At 46.5% G+C, this 12,921-nt stretch overlaps 1 protein-coding gene across 2 annotated transcripts in view; it reads right to left on the bottom strand.

Moving 5' to 3' along the window:
• Window positions 1-11,237, bottom strand: part of LOC146812000 (uncharacterized) — a 356,521-nt gene extending 345,284 nt beyond the window's left edge. Inside the window, exon 1 of one of the 2 annotated variants that reach the window (XM_085618974.1) lies at window positions 11,154-11,237. The gene's annotated coding sequence lies outside the window, so the exon portion shown is untranslated. Of the gene's footprint in view, window positions 1-11,008; window positions 11,128-11,153 lie in introns of those variants that run through there. The other variant, XM_085618975.1, reaches the window with a different exon arrangement.
• Window positions 11,238-12,921: the final 1,684 nt, after the last annotated feature.

Here is a 12,921-nt window from a genome sequence, read left to right as displayed (position 1 = left end):
GAGGAACAACCTTGGACAGGTTCCTATGGTCTGGAATGTAATCTCTGCCTCTAGAGACACTGTTGCTGCCACCAGGGGTATCTCACCCCTCCTTCTTAGAAGCTCTTTGGAGCTCGAAGGCTTCCCTATCTAAAGCCAATTGATTGGTTCTGAGGGCAAGCCTAGCTTCCTCATACTGGAGCATCTTGAACCTTCTTTCAGAGGAGGACTCCCTGGGATAGGTGGAGTTCCTATGGTGAACAGATTCTCTTCCAGAGTGGTATGAATGGTCAGAGTCCCTTGAGAGGGACCTAGGCCTTTCTCCCACTGTCAGTTCTCTTAGGGAGAATTCCTCTGTTCTTTTCAGACCCTTCTGGGCCTGGCCCTTCAATCACAGACTCCAGGTCATCTTGATTTTCATCATCAGACCCAGAGCCTATGCAGACCCACTTGCTCCTAGAGCTTGTTTCAGGTCATCTGCTACTAACAGATCGATCAGGTGTTGTGATGAGGGACTCCTGCCCACCCTCAGTTGTCTTTCAAAGCATAAGGCCTTCAGTTCAGTGTAGGCTATATCTTTGTACTGAGATGGGGTGGACCCACTGGCTCCACCTTGGTGCGACATACTAGTGTTGTGCAGTGTTGTACTACCTACACTAGTTGAGGCCTACTGGACCTAGCTTGAGCTGTAGCAAGGGTGTGCTTATCCCTTCACAAACAGTTCTAAGTTCAGTAGAACTTATTGATACTAGCTTGACTTTTATATGTACCTTGAGTACCTTTAGTGGTTTTCAGTTAGTAATTCAAATGGAGATTTTCTGGTAAAACAATGGCAAGCTGGAATCCCACACGCTGCCCACCAATGTGAGAAGTTGGCCTGGCATATGCTGGTCACTAGTTATAGTGGCCACCTTGCACCAGTCCAATTCGACTCTTATGGTAGATAGGTTTAAGACAACCTTTTAAAGAAAGCTATCCTAGTGGTAGCTGTGGAGAGCAGCCTTCAGGCTAAGTCTCTGAGGAATGTAAAGCAGCTTGTTTTACCTTATAATCTCTTAAATTACCAAATGAAAAGGACACCACACAGGTATATATATCAAATATATATGTATTTATTCTTAGATACACTCTACTAATCCCTTTATGAGATTAGAACCCAGATACACATTCAAATGTCAACACTTCTCAATAAATTAAGCACAAATATGGCTGTAGCCCTAGGGGCGTACCAGACCATATACTAAGAAAATGGTTTAACAAACTCGACTTGCAAAATGAAAAGGCCTAGGGCCTTGGGAATCGCTGGAGCTTCACTTCTGCAGTGTTAGCAGGTAAGTAATCAGCCCACGGGAGACGCGTGCAGTGTCTAAACACAGCCGCGGGTTTCCTATTGGTTTCAATGGCACAAGTCGCGGTTTAAATTTAAAGTTTTAGGGCACTTCGGAAAAGTCAACAAGCAAGCCACTTACAGGGTCAGTATTTCGAGGGCCAACACACACTTGGGCACCGGAGTGCACGAGTTACCTCACCCACGGAAGCCGGGTGCATAGGTGTCTTTTGGCGTCGGGTCGCGATGCTGTTTTCAATGGAGATCACGGAAGACTTGCTGCTTGTGACGACTGGAGAGGTGTCCGCTGGAATACAAAGATGGATTGAAGTTGAAGAGGACCTGAAAATTGAGGGGACAGAGTTCAAAGTCACTTACCGGTGGCCAGCAGGATAGATGACCACTGATGTCGCGTCGCTTCAGGTCGTCGATGGTGATTTGTCTCTTCGCTCACGAGGTCCAGGAGAGATCAACGATGACCAGCAGCTGGATTCAAAGGGTCTCACGACGTCTGCTGCTGAGGACTGTGTCGGCAGCCGGATTGGAGCCAACAAGCCTTGGCAACTGCAAGTCTCGTGTGGAGTGAAGATGGTGTAGACCAGCAAGGTCTGATGGACTTACCCAGCGAGGGTAAGTGAGGGCAGGCCTGGCCCAACCAGGAGAGCCCTTGAAGTCGATGAGAAAGTCTTCAGGTGAGTCACTAGCCAATGGGCAAGCAACCGCGAAGACGCCTTTGCAGGAAAAGTTCCACAGGAGCCCACGGTCACTCGGGACGGGGTAGGCTGCTGATTTTTGGTACCAGACCTGCTAGGGACTTGGACTACAGATGGTCCAAAGCACAAGTTCGTAGAACGTGGTTTAGGGTTTGCACTCGAAATCAGTGCACGGTTCCCTGGTATTGCTGTTCCTCGTCACTCGTGGGGTCCAGACGCCACAGCTTCGCTGGGGACTCAAAATGGCTGTCGAGAGGTCAGGAAATCCACTTCAGGGGATGCAGGGACTTCGGCGGGAGCGGTGAAGTTTGCAACCGTTAATCAAGTTACTGGTGCCTGCCAAGCAGGGGAGTCACTCCTTGACTCCAAGGGAGATTCTTCAGTCTTCCAGAGATAGTGGAACATCGAAGGGCCAGGATTCTTCTTTGTAGAGCGTCGTCCAGGTGTAATCTGAATTGCATTGGCAATGCTTGGTATCTTATAGTGAAGATAGGGGAGGGACTAGCTCTATGACCACTCCTCTAGGAGGGTCAGGGTAGTGGGTGGTTACACCCACTTCCCTTTGTCCAGTTTCACGCCAGAGCAGGGGCAGGTAGCCCCTGAACCGGTTTGAGCTGGCATATGCACAGAGGAGCCTACTGCTCCCCCAGTGCAGGACTTCAAAGGCACTCTAAGAGTGCACCCACCCAGCTCCAATACACTAAATCCTGTCTGGGAGGTGGTAACACCTCCCTGTGACAGGATACCCTTTGTTAGACTTCCTCCACTGCGAGTTTCGGTCAGCAGCAGGAGGGCAGCCCGGTGTCTGTGCTGGTGGCATCCATTTTGTGATGCCAGGGTTCTAGAAGGTTTCTACCGTTTAGTACAGTGGGTACATGTCGTCCCCTCCAGAAGGGTGGGATCATACTCCCACACCAGTTACTGGTGTGGGTGTATGATTCCAAGTTGTTTGACACCAAACACGACATGTTTTGATGCAGTCATTCCAAAGTTAGCATTTACCACGAGGTTATAATGCACTTAAGAGTATATGGTTTAACCGCATCCACAAACAGCAGTAGAGAATAGACTCTGCCAGCTGCAGAGGGGTCCTGCTCATGCAGAAGCACCCCCTCACATAGTAAACCAAGCACCCTGCCCTCAGGATTGTTAGGGCCTGCAATAGGGGTGACTGGTAGGTTTATATGTGTGTGTATGGTGAGATATAGGAACCTATACCTCAGTGAGGAGTGCTAACACTACCTCACACAGGCTGCAGTAGCAGGCCTGTGGTGTCAGATTGTGAATGCTTCCCAGGGGTGGCACAATACATGCTGCAGCCCCTGGTAGGCCTGTGAAGTACCAATGCCCTAGGTACCTAAGGTACCATATACTAGGGGTTCATAAGGTACCACAGTATCCAATCACTAGTGCATCTAATATGCACACCAATCAATCATTTAAGGGAGTAGGCAGATAGGCTGGGGTCCTGGATAGCATGATCCCAGCCAGACTAGTCAAAAACCATTCAAACACCAGGAAAATAAAGTGGGGGCAACCATATAGTCAGATTCCACCTTCCTACAGTTATGGGAAGTGCAAGACTATCTAGGCTCCGAAAATCTTGCTCATTTTTAGAAGGAACTCTATATGGGTTCTATATTAGGGTAGGTTAAGCTCTTTTTGCTAGTTTAGTGAAATCTTCCTTATGGAGCACACTGATTTGTGCAGTCAGTCAGCCATAAAGTCTTTATTCGGTTTAAGTGCAAACCACAAAAGCATACTACAATAAATACATAATAAAAAGACAAAGTTCATTTTGGTAGATTACCATACCTAAAAAAAAACACGTTGACACAGATAAATTTAACAGGGCAACGTGTCCAATTAAAAACATTAAAAGGGTACAGTTCATTTCTTCAAGGAGCGAATTACCACAGTTAAAAAATTCGCAATATTAAAAGTTTCCCATACATTGTTTAACAACTGAAGATACAAGAAAGCAGGTCTCACTTGAACAAAGCCTTTGTCTCTTAATATAGGGATTAAAAAACGTTTCCTAATATCAATAAAGTGCTCACAGAAGAAGAAAAAGTGTATCATATCCTGGGGGGAAAAATTATCACATGAACAAGGGCCAAGGTCCAACGCCCTTTTCCATCCTTTCTTAGCTCCAATCAGTAGATGTAATTGATTCAATCTAAATCTGGTTAAAAGAAAACGGTGATTTGCATTTGTGACAAAACCAAGATAAGGTTCCATGGAGGATGTTGTTTTACAGAGCTGGTGGGCCCTAACGGTGCCCTTAACCAGCTCCTTCTCTTCCCTTACCGAGGTAGATATGTACATATGAGTTTCTTTACACCATTTAATGTCACCTTTTACCAGGGTCTCAGGAGAATGAAACAATTCTGGTCTACCAAGCTTAATAGCCAGGTTCCGAATATATTTCAACCAGGGTATATGTAGCCCATGATCAAGTGACATACAGTCACTAATAAACCTTTTTCTCGATATTTCTGTAATTTGGACTAACTGGAATTAAGAGGACAAAACCATACTAATTCCTTAAATGATAAAGGAAAAAAAGGTTTTGGAAACTTCCTTAACTTCTCTTCATTGACTGAAATATAGAACCTGGCAGTTGATGGTATTTATCACTTGTACTTTTTATCCTTGCTCCATTTGCAGCAGGGGGGCAAAGGTTAATCAGACCTGTCAAGCGCCATCAGGATTTTCGAGGGTCCAAGCTGTAAGTTGGGGTGTTTGGTTTAATATCAGATTTGTGCACATACTTGGGCACCAACAAGTATGTCAGATGTCCTTTTAAATATGGAACAGGAGGCCAAATTCTTGGCTGATGTAATTAAAGCAGCATCTTTGGCCTCCTCCTCTGCTATCATGGGCCAACATAACCTTTGGTTGCAGGGCAGAAAAGCGGACTTGGCTGAAGAGTCTTCTTTTCTTAAACTTTTTTTTTAGGGTGGCATGCGGTTTGCTGAGAAGTGGGATGGTCTAATCCAGAGGTCTTAAGGATAAGAATCATATTTGATCCTACAGGTCCTCTTCCAGCAAATTTTCTAAGACTTGGAATCGCTCAGATGCCAGAGACAACAGGGATTTCCTCGTAAGAACTTCCGTTCCTATTCATAACACAGAGAGCGGTTCTAACCCAGGAAGGGTAAGTAGCATGATGTCACCCCCAAAGCAGGGCTCTCCAGTCAGCTCTTCCGACTATGGGAGTCCTATGGACACGAGACCTGTGGTTGGAAAGACAGCGTCATTCCTTCCAGCATGGGTGCTTTCCATCTCCGGCAAATGGGTGAGGAGAATCGTTCGGAGCCGCTATCTCAGATTTTGTCTCACTTCCTCTAGATACAGGGTGCATTCCTACTCCTGTCCTAAGGAATCTGACAAAGAAGGAAGCACTGTTGGATGGAATCCAGGCCTTGTTGGAAAAAGAAAAAAAAGGCTGTCATCCCAGTGTTACTGGTCAAGGGGTGTACTGAATACCATTCAAGATGCTGTCTCTCCAACAGCTCACTCCCCTGATGTCTCCTAGAGACTTCATGGCTACAATTAATCTGCAGGATGTGTACCTACATGTTCCCATTCATCCAAATCATCAGATGTTTGAGGTATGCTCTTGAGTCTACACATTTCCAATTCCAGGTCCAGACGTTTGGTCTAAAGTCTTCTCTGTGAGTCGCTACCAAGGTGTTGGCTCTCCTGATGCAGTTCTTCATCTACAGGGGATTTCCATATTACCCTATCTAAAGGACTGTTTGGTTAAAGGGGCATCTCTTCCTATGACTTCTTTACATGTACAGACAGTCCTGGATCTTATGCAATATCATTGATTCTTAGTGAATATGAGGAAGTTGCAGCTGGTTCCAACTCAGGACCTAATTTTCATTGGGGTCCGGCTCTGGATAATTCTGGCCATGATGAGGTTGCCAGACAAAAGGATGCTGAAAAAATCATTCACATCAACTGAATTGGTTTTCAGCACCTGTTCAGCCAGTTCATCTATGTATGAAGGTGCAGGGCTATCAGGCAACCACTGTGTTCTTGGTGCCCTGGACTTGTGGCACCTGTATCCTCACATGAGGTTCATTCTGAGGCAATGGGTGCCCGATGTGAAGGATTTGTCATGTCTCCTCCCTGTGACAACCGTGATCAGTCAGGAACTGGGGTGGTGGGTACTTCTATCCAACAACCTGAAGTGGGTCTCCTTGTTCTCTTCAGATACAGTTATCATCACAACTTAAGCCAGCAAGAATGGATGGGGGGGCCTTGTTGGGTGCTCTCACAGGGTAGGGCCAGTTGCAGGCATGCCAGAGTTCCCAGTCGTCCTTCTGGCTCTCCTTCACTTTTCCTCCTCATTTGAAGGACAGGGACATCATCATCCTGACAGACAACACCACAGCCAACTTCTATGTCAATTGATGGACAAGGCGGACGAGGGCTCTGTGTTTACCTACAATCACGGATCAAATGTTCCTTTGGGCTCAGTCAACTGTGGGTTCGCTCAGGGCTATCTTTATTTGGGGAGTTCTGAATTGTCAGGCAAACCGCAGATGTTTGCCAAGGTGTGTTGGTTGTGGCGTCTCCCCCAGGTGAGACTGTTTGCGAGTCCTGGCAATGCACTTTTCCCCTGTTATTTTCTTCCTCAGGATGAGAAGATTTGGCTTCAGAAATGGATGCCCTTACGTGTCCTGGGCCTCCGGGCCTGATGTTCTCCCTCAGCTTCCTTGATCCAGAGATTTCAAGTGCGGGTTCTCAGGGAGAGGGATCAGGTTGTTCTAGTGGGTGTGGCATGGCCCTGCTCAATCTGGTTTCCTCTGTTGATAGAGATGAAGGTGGATCTGGAGTGGTGGTTTCCATTTGTTCCATCTCCCATGAGGTTTCTGAGTTTCTAGGTGCCAATTCTGGCAAAGCTCAAGCGAACAGTTTGGCGATTGAGCGATTGAACGGGGGTTTATTGTTGCAGGGTCTCTTGGTCTCTGACTCCTCATCTGTGCAGGAATCCAGAAGGTTATCTACCAGGTGTTCTTATGCTCAGCATTTGAAAATAGTTCAGGCTTTGTGTAATCGAAGGCAGGTGCTTCCTCTATTTTTCTGCCTCAGGTGCTGGAATTTCTCCAGGATGGGGTTCAGTTGGTTCTTAGTCCGGTCATGCTTAAGGTGCAATGAGTGACTGCTAATGCTTCGCAGTTCCCTTGGGGGTCTGGTGGATGATCAGGCTTGGTCTCTGAAATCTTTAAGGGGTTTACTAATCTCTGGCCTGGCCCTCAGGTTGTGTATCCACCTTAGGACTTGCAACTGGTTTTGCAGGCTCTCCAGTATCCCCCATTTGAGCCATTGTCATATGTAAGGTTACGTCTTCTGACCTTGAAGGAGTTATTTCTGGTGGCAGTAACATCAGCTTGACGATTGGGGGAACTTGACTAGTTGTCTTGTCTGTCCCCTTCCTTTCGGGTGTTGGAGAACAGCATTGTTCTCATGTTGGGCCCTGGCTTTGTGCCCAAGGTAAATTATTTGCTTCATCGTCTGCAAGAAGTGATTCTTATGGTGTTTTCTCCATATCCTCAGTCTCCTGAGGAGGTGGCACTTAATTTGCTTGATGTGCAGCGGACAGTTTTGATCGACATGGACCAAGCGAAGGAGTTCCAGGGGTCATTCGCAAATTTTTGTCCCATCCATACAGGGGTAAGTTTTCAACTCAAACCTTGAGCAGGTGGATCAGATTAGCGATTCTGCTAGCATATAAGCAGATTGGTCTGTTGTCTTATTTTGGTATCCAGGGGAGGTCTACTAGGGGAAATGCCAATTCTGTTGCTGAGGTCCAGGGTGCTTCTTTACAGGATATCTATCTGGCTGCCACTTGGGCTGTTCCATCTACCTTTGTGACTCATCGGGTAGTCCAGGTTGCTGAGGCTCCGAATTTATTGGGTTCCAGATTTCTGGCTTCTGTGTTGTAAACAGTTTTTTGCCTATGGATTCATCTCATGTTTGCATATTCTGTGAAGTTGTTCTGGTCGGGTTTTGGCTTTGGTACATCTCACTGGAGAACAACGACCTACTGGACCCATCCCAATCTGGATTCTGCTCAAACCACAGCACGGAAATTGCCCTAATTGCAGCCACTGATATCAGAACTCTCCTAAACCAAGTAGAAACAGCCACCCAGATTCTCCTCTACCTCATCATGCAGTTTTCAAAATCATGTTCCACCACACTCTGATCATGAGGCTCCATCAGATCGGGATCCAAGAGGATGCCCTCAAATGATCACTTCCTTCCTCACCGGAAGAACCCAGAGAGTCTGCCTTCCCCTTGAATCTCAAGAACATAATTTGCGGCATACCTCAAAGGTTATCCCTAAGCCCCACCCTATCCAACACCTACATGACCGCCCCCCAGTGCCAGCATCTTCAGTACCAATGGACTTGACATATCATATTCAGACGATGCCCAGCTTATCCTCTCTCTATCCGCAGACCCATCTACCAGGAGGGCAAACTTCCACTTGTGCATGACCAGCATCACCCACTGGATGCAAAACAACTCCCTTAAACTTAACACTGACAAAATTGAGGTACTAATCTTCATGAACAACACCTCCACGTTGAATGACTCATGGTGGCCTGCAGAACTGGGACCCCCACTCACAGCAACAGACCATGTCTAGAACATCAGCATCATTCCAGGCAGCTAACTCACCATGAAAAATCAGATCTACACAGTATTCTTAGCTTGCTTCCTTACCCTCCGCATCCTCCAGAAGATCTTATAGTGGCTCCCGTCAGCACCAGACGCACCATTACCCAAGCTCTCATCACTAGCTGCCTAACTATGGCAATACTCTACGAAGAAGTCAACACACACCTACTGAAGAGACTAAAGACCATACAGAACGCATAGGCCAGATTCATCCTCGACCTCCCCAGGCAGACCCACATCATCCCAAACTCCACTGACTTCCCTTCCACAAGAGGTGCCAACTCAAGGTGCTAACCCACTTTGACAAAGCCTTGTAAACAAGGACCATCATGCATCAACCACCGCCTGAGCTCCCTCCAACCCTCCAGACACCTGTGCTCCACCTCCCGCTCCATACCCCCTGCACCTGTGCTCCACCTCCCGCTCCATACCCCCTGCATCTAATGAAGCAAGAGTGGTGGAAGCCCATTCCCCTACCTGGCGAAGAAGGCCTCCCCCTCTGGATCTCACCCTCTCTGCATAAATTCAGGAAGGAACTCTAGACCTGGGTGTTCAACTGATTCCACCCGAGCAGCAGAACCCCCAGCACCTGGATGCCCTTGGGGGCGATTAGCAGCACTATACAAATCCTATTTGATTGATATGCGATTCATCAAGGCGACAAGGAGGTAATGCGCTTACTTACCAGTAAGAGCATTACGCTGAATTCTTCTCTCACCATGATAATTCAGGCCCTCCCTATCGAGCAGGTGAGAGGATTTCATACGTTGGGAGTGGATTGCTGAATGGAGGAACAGGGGCCTCACTGTGTGATTCATCACAGCGAGAGAAGGACAGAGTAATGCCATTACCGGTAAGTAAATGCAACATTATGCCTCACGAGACCAGCAACATGGGTGTTCAGAAACGTCACTTAAGTGTGTGTGGGGGAGGGGGGGCAGTAAGGCAAATGGGTAGGTAAGGTTGTTTGAAATGTACGACATAAATAACGTGCCCTAGGCCAGCAGAACTCATTTAAAGGTACATGAGGGCTGCATGGAGGGAGAGGGCAAGCAATGAGCAACGTCTCAATGTACTCGTGGACTCTGCAGTACGGAAATGTTCACCTTCAAAGTATTTCTATCAGGTGATTTAGTCTAATTAGTTAAGTAGAGGCAAACATGGAAAAAAGCACGCAGAATTCAGTAGACTTAAGCACGAAAACCCTGGTCTGCTGACTGGTTTTATGACCTGGAGCGAGGTGGCAAACCTGAGGAGGGGGATACGTGAAAAAAAAGTGCAATTTACGAAGTTCAGTCATGTGCGGACTGAAACTACAATGAAGCATGCGAATCCATTATCCAGACAAGTGTGAAATACGAAATGGGTTACCAAATTCCCCCATCGATTCGAAGACACCATATTCCATTGCTGGGTTTTATTATTTCGACGCATTCCTTTCAATTATGCAAATCCAACTGTTATAGTTGTAGTGAACCAACGGTACAGCTCCCAGAATGCATTAAGTTATTAGGGGCACAGATCATAACTGTAGTATAACTGTGTCCGCCATGACATGGACACATCGCATAACTTTGAAAAAATGAACGACTCAATTGAAGTGGGCGATAACCGAGACAAGGGGAATGCCTCAGGTACTCCACTTAAGTGTATGTATCCGATAAGGTGGAATGGTCATGGGAGGCCTCATCGCAGGTGGGTGGGAATGAGGTCACATGCCACAGAAGTGCACAAGACTTGTGAAGATGATGCGCCGTTGCAGTACGTATGGTTACTGACCACCAGGGCTGTCACAAGGGAAGGAGGCCGCACTCCTAAAGCAACATGTTTCAATGATAAACCCGAAGGTTGAATTGTTTTTTCTTAACGCAGCAACACTATGGAGACCTTGCAATGGGGAAAAATGCCTGTAGGCCCGGATTAAAAGTACCCGGAAAGAGGTGTCTGCTATTTTTAACACCAGTTAAAAAATACCCTGGAGTCTGGATTTTAAATGGCTCTATAAACAGTACCTGCCGTTTAAGAGTTTTGTCCATTAAAATGGGGTGTAAATAAAACACCGACAAAAAACACCGCGTTTACATTTTCCGTAATGTACGTTTTATTAATTTCAAGCGGTTTCTTAGTTACTAAATATAAGAAAGGTTCTGCAAAAGTGTTCATGCAGCCAGGGCGCCACCAAAGCCCCCGAACAGATGGGGTTTCACTGGAGAGAGGGAGAGAGAGTAAAAGCTAGTGCCGACCAGTGGGTAAAACTCCGTTATCACAATAACTCAAAACCAACCTCCTATGGATTTTCTTGACTGCCACTCATACGTTCATTTATTACAGGGGATCTGTACTGTTTACTGGTTCCTCCTAGGTTTGAAAAGAAAACGTCGCACACGCACATCTTAAAGCAAAGAAGCAATCAATAGCTCAGATCTTACCTCCTGTCCCTGGGTAGCAGCTCACACCCTCTCTCACCTGTGCAAAAACAAACCAACGGTCACGTGACCCTCGTAATTAAAAAGGTATGAACCACGCTAGGAGCATATGGGGTAGACTTTTAAAGAGACAGCTGTCTCTTTCCGAGATATTCATTGTCTTTTCAGTCCTACTGTGAAATTAAATTCCGTTAAAGTGGAAAGTGAGACATTGTTGCTCTTAATTTTCCCCATTCCGTAGTATGTATGAGCTCCAACAACATAAAACTAAACGCTACTGTCAGTATTGTTTTACACGTATTTTTATGTAAAAGTCATAACAGCCAAGTGCCCAACTTCATGTGCAACAAATTGTCATAGTCGTGTCGTTTTCCCGACAGTACTTTGCATTCTGGGACATGTAGTTCTGTAGTACTAGTACAGGAACGAGGTGAAATTCCCCTGCATGTCTCCACGCAAGGTCTGCGAATAATTATGTAGATCTATTTCCTTGAAATATGTAACAATATAAATGTTACAGCAGCAATACCTTGAGCGTGTTTATTGTGTGTCGTGGCGTTGCAGGAATTTTTAATCCAGAGCAAAAGAAGTGTAGAAAGGGTGCCCAGGACCTCATTGCAAGCAAAGAACACAGACCCTTCTACACCACGTCATCATGTGGTGAAAGACAGTCACAATTAGAGTATAACCTTGGCCCACATAAGGGCCAAGGTGTCACTGCACCTGCTGCACCACTGTACCAGCTGCACTAATGGTTACTTCACCATGCCAAAAACATTACCCTTTCAAACGAGACTAGTACATTTCTAATGGGCCTTTTTCCTCGTAAAGTCTGGTAGTAAAACGAGGATTCATTGACGCAAAGTAGCCCCACAGGTCAGACTTTTGCCAGTCCAAGTTTTTAGGCAAATCGGCCAGTGCCAGACTCGAAACAAAAACAGCCCTTGCAGAAGAGTTTTAACAGCCCCACTCTGAGGGAGGCTGAGACTAGAATGGACCAAGTGGGCCTCAGAGTTGGATGATTGGAGCCTTTTCAATGGGAAAACTGCCTGTAGGCCCTGAATATGAGTGCCCAGAGGGTGGTGCCTGCTATTGTTCACACCTGTTAAAAAACTATACCCTGGGATTTGGATTTTAACTGGTTTCATAAACAGCACTCACCGCTTAAGATTTTTCCCATCAAAATGGGGTATAAAATGCATGTTTTGGTGCTTTCCGCCCCCAAATCCCCATGCCATTCACTGGGCATCTTCTCCTGGTATTCAGAGGCAAGTTTGATCTGGCAATATGTACCTGGTAAAAATTGCAAGGGTGCAAACTTCACAGCACCATTAATGTCGACTCAGGGGTTGGAATTCTCAAACCAGGTCATGATAAGAGCACTAGTCTGCAGACCTCCGGGACAATGCCCGAGTGACAGAATGGCCAGTTCGGGCCTTACCAGATTGTAGTCATGGGTAGGGTGTAGCCTGCGGAGGCAGAAACCACAGCTCACCTCTGACTGGACCAGCGCTGCTTTCTAAACTTTTCCCCGTCTCCCAACAAGGGTGATTCTCAGTGTTTCTTCCTCCGACCCAAGCTGATTACGAGAGGGACATGGATTTCCGAGCCCCGTATAACCCCTGTTTGCGCGGGGTATGGAATTACGAAATTTTTAATATTTAATGTATCCAGTAAATACCGAGGGGCCAGATGTACGACAATTTTTTGCGCTCGTAAACGGGAAATCGTCCCATTTCCGACCACAAACTTGGTCTGCCCTATTTAGAAA

This window comes from Triturus cristatus, chromosome 7 (genome assembly GCF_964204655.1).
Source record: "Triturus cristatus chromosome 7, aTriCri1.1, whole genome shotgun sequence".
In the NCBI taxonomy this organism is placed as follows: domain Eukaryota; kingdom Metazoa; phylum Chordata; class Amphibia; order Caudata; family Salamandridae; genus Triturus; species Triturus cristatus.
The sequence above is the reverse complement of the archived record's forward strand: the minus strand, read 5'-3'. Positions and strand labels throughout refer to the sequence as shown.